Source organism: Halyomorpha halys, unplaced genomic scaffold, assembly GCF_000696795.3.
Source record: "Halyomorpha halys isolate HHAL.00 unplaced genomic scaffold, Hhal_1.1 Scaffold546.1, whole genome shotgun sequence".
NCBI classification, from domain to species: Eukaryota; Metazoa; Arthropoda; class Insecta; order Hemiptera; family Pentatomidae; genus Halyomorpha; species Halyomorpha halys.
The window spans coordinates 108199-113005 of NW_027109662.1; positions in this window are offsets into that span (position 1 = coordinate 108199).

A 4807-nucleotide genomic window follows, 5' to 3' on the forward strand; every position below is an offset into this window, starting at 1 on the left:
GTTGAAGTTTTTATGATATTAACATATGAATATGAATTTTGCACATGAAATTGTGTCCATACAATTATCAAACAATATAGAAACTACAACTCCTATGAAGATAAAATTACTTATAATGTATTAAAATAGCTTTGATTTGAGTACTAGCAGACATCTATACGTCATAATGTTCCTGAGATATGAATTTCACAAAATAAATTCACTAACTACTAATTTTTTCAGTGTATTTTTTATGAAATGTAGCTTTTTAAAAACCTTTATCGTCGGAACTACTAAACGTAAATACCTCGATTAGGGCTCATATTTTGGCAAATATACTCTACTTTAAATGATGTTATGTTAGATTTTCTATTGTTGTTGGTAGTTTTTAAGATATAGAGCTCCGAATGAAAAATTAGTCTCTTTTTAAGGTTTTAAACAGCCGCCATTTTCTATTTCCCCTAGGTATACTTGGCAGACTCATCAATTTTGACTAGTCATTATACCTAGTTTTTTTAAAGTAATAAAAAATTGGGTTAATGATATAGAGCTCAGATGGAAAAATGAATTGTTAATATACTGAAAAATATTCAGAAGAATCAATAGGTACTGAGTTTATTTTTGGAAAGCTATGTCTCAGGAACTATGTGACGTACAGATGTCTATTAGCACTCAAATTAAAGTTAGTTTAATGTGCTAAAGTAGTTTACGGTGTTAATCATCGAAGGAGTTTTCATGTTATTTGCTAAAAGTTAAAAATATTAAATTCTATTTGCTCAGACAAAATTCATATTCATATCCAAATATAAAAATTACGACCCCTACGAAATATAAATTAGCTTTAATTTAAGTACTAATAGACATTTGTACATCAAATGGTTTTTGAGATATCGATTTTTCAAAATAAATTTACTAACTACTTTTTCAATGCATTTATGAATTTTATTTTTAAACCTATATCTTGGGTACCATTGACGTAAATAGCTCTATTAGGGCTCATATTTTAGCAAATTTACTCTCCTATAAATAATGCTTTCTCAGATTTTTTGGTGTTGTTGGTTGTTTTAAAGATATAGAGCTCCAAATAAAAAAAAAATTATTTTTTTATTCTACCTACCTATACTTGGCAGACTCATTAGTTTAGAATAGTAATTCTGCGTAGTTTTCACTAAGGTTATCAAAAACCGGGGTAAAAAAAATGCAAATCAAAACTTTTCACAAATGTAATAGTCTTCTAGTATATAATAAATAAATCAAAAATTTTGTATCCATTTTTGTCTCAACACTTTTACTTTTCACCAGTCCAACGTTACGGCCATTCTAGCCATCCTCAAGGACATCTTCAATATAATTTCTTCCTCACATTAATTTAAAGCTTCTTTTGCAGGCTATTCTGCCCAGGTCATTTTCTTTATTATAAGTTAAAAGCCTATTTTTTAAAATTTAAAATCATTAATATTTAATTTTTCTAATATAAGATTATCCACAATTAATACACTACCATATAACAACCATTTATTGAGTTGAGGGTAGCTAGAATGGCCGAAACGTTGGACTGGTGAAAAATAAAAGTGTTGAGACAAAAATGGATACAAAATTTTTGATTTATTTAATAAATAATTACCTTGTCTCAAGAAATTGAAATAATATAATTATATTATTATATTCATGTAGGTGTGTGAATGTAAATAAGAAGTAAATTTTTTACCTAATTTAACGTTATTTATATGGCATCCAAACTTATATATTATTCAGTTTAGTAATAAATTGGTATAACACAACAAGAAAGACGTATTAGTTTTATAATGTTTTAACAATTACATTTCATACAATACCTCAAATGTCCCTTTATTACTCGTAGGGTTTACCCAATACTGATGTACTGTTGGAGATAATATTGCTCACTAAATAGTATTTAATACTCAGAACTAAAGCCAACTGTATGTTTGAAAAGATAAGTACAGAGAAATGAAGAATTATTTTATATCCCTTATTTACAAATAAGACAGATATTTATTTGGGTTCATTAGGTGAACCCAACCCCCGACCATCTTCTCCATTTAAAGTAAAATACAGATCGGTATTGATGAATTTCACAGCAATATATGTTCATATCTAAGAGTCTATAGTTTTTTATAATTTCATATTTCAGTTATTAAATGGTAGATGAAAGAAATTATGAGTCATTTTGTATGGTGTATTTCTTGTATGGTGTCTACATTTAATTCTGATCTCACAATCGGTCAGTCTTGTCTAATATGAATCTTTTTTTTTTTTTTAGACTTTCTGGGCATTTTGTTAGTACTTAAAGTAAGATTTAGAGATATTCGTTGATTTTAATATAATTTAATTTCATATTTAATAATGAAAAAAGAAAAATCCGGCAGAGAAGCTTTAGTTGCGAACATGCGAACAATGAAACTTAAAACAGTTTATGAAATATTTGGCCAACATTCGACCCAAAAGGTCCCTCCAGGCTGCAAATTTCATGCTGTCCTCACCACCTCCCCATTCCCCCAATGAGAACAAAGGGAAACGCCGTGATAGTGAGCTATCCCAGCTGTTCTATAATCCATCTCTTTTGTCTTTAATATTTATTATTCGAAATATTATAAAACTCATATTTATAGATTTATTCAGCTACATTACAATATAATTCGGAGAAATCTTATCTACACGTTTGTCACCGCCGCAAATTCAAATGCTCTGAAAACAAAGGAAGCAACAAACGCCAGTATTACATAATAGTATTGTTCTTTTGAATTTTTTCGGCTAATACATTCCATTTATTTTATTTTCATCATAAAAAGGAACTAAATAAATATAGTTAATGTTGGTTGTAGGTAATAAAAATTCGTATAAATAGTACTACAGAACCTACAAATTCAAACTTCGTTCTAGGTTATCAGAAACTTTTTAATTTTATTATATCGTCATAGAATATCTCCATAAATACATATCTATGCAATGTTAAATAAAAAATAAACTGTTAAAGATAATTAAAAGATTTGAAACAATGTATTTACACCGAATAGATAGAATTTTAAAATATACAATCCTAAACAAAAGCGAATTATTGATTCCAAAGGTTGGAGAAATTCATTAGTCAATTGAAACACGGACAGTAAAAATATTCATCTGTTGATACTTATAGAACAATGCAAACTGACCAATTGAATCAAAATCGATTGAGCCGTTTGGGACAAAATCGAAAAGATGTGAAAAATCGATTCTGTAAAGTGGCACTTTCAGTCGGTCGATTTTTCTGTCACATTTGAGGCATATACCACCCTCCCCCCTTAAATATTAAATTTGTTTCCAACGAGTTTTACTTTTTTGTGCCAGCCTGTTCCAAAAACTTAGTAAAAGAGCTGAGTTGAAAAAAAAACAGTTTTTTCAAACCAATTTTTTATTATTTAATGAACACTAAGTTTAATGACTAGTAAAAATTAATGAGTCGGCCAAGTATAGGTAGGGGGGAATAAAAAATGGCGGCTGTTTCAAAACATTAAAACAAATTAAGTTTTCATCCGGACCTCTCCATCTTTAAAACTACCAACAACTTCCTTATTATACAACTTATACTTACTCTATAATATTCTTAAAAAAACTTAAGAGAATAAGAATAATATAGAGTAAGTATGCTAAAATATGAGCCCTAATAGAGCTATTTACGTTCAATACTTCTCGAGATATACTTTTTAAAAAGTAACATTTCATAAAAATGTACTGAAAAATCAGTAGTAAGAGAATTTATTTTGAGAAATCTATATCTCAATAATCATTCGATGTACAAACGTCTATTAGCACTTAAATTAAAGCTAGTTTAATGTACTATAAAGTAGTTTACAACGTTTATCTTCGTAGAAGTAGCAGTTTTTATGATGTTCGACATAATGTATTAACAAAATATTGATTTCTGATTGTTAGATCAAACATTTTGATTTATGAAAACATATATATCAAGAACGATGATACGTGCAGATATTTGGCAGGATCAAAATTAAAGTCAGTTAAATGTACTATAAAATAGTTTATAACATTTATCTTCGTATGAGTAGTAGTTTTTATGATATTTGCTAAACTAAATTGAGTTATAGTTGTACGGACGGACTTTTTGGATTTATGAAAAATAATATCTCGGAAATTATTAGATGTACAGACGTATGCTACAACTCATAATAAAGGTATTTTAACTTTCTATGAAGTAGTTTATGACACGTATCTTCGTAGGGGTAGTAGTTTTTATGATATTCGCATATGAATATAAATTGTGCACATGAAATTTGGACCGAACAACATATTTTGGCAAATATCTTAACAACTACACCCACGAAGATAAGCTTCAAAATTTAAAATAGTACACTTAATTCGCTTTAATTTAAGCGCTGGCAGACATCTATAAGTCTTATGGTTCTTGAGATATAGATATCTCAAAATAAATACTGATTTTTTAACTACACTTATGAAATATTGCTTTTTAAAAACCTGTATCCTGGGAACTGTAGAACGTAAATAGCTCTATTAGGGCTCATATGTTAGCAAATTTACTTTACTTTAAATGATGTTCTCTTAGCTTATCTAGTGTTGCTGGTAGTTTTATAGATATAGAGCTCCGCAGATTGCGGTTTTAGCGCACTTGCTCAGCCTCCATTGGCTTATTACCAGTGATGCAGCGGGAGGGATTCCCTTCGATTCCCTTCGATCTTTCGAGCTCTGCTCTACCCCTCACACGTGGAGGATAGAGTGGGCTCAGGGATCCTCAGGTCGATTGTGTAAATATTGTATATATTATTTTATCATTATGTTATTTTATTTATTTATTTTT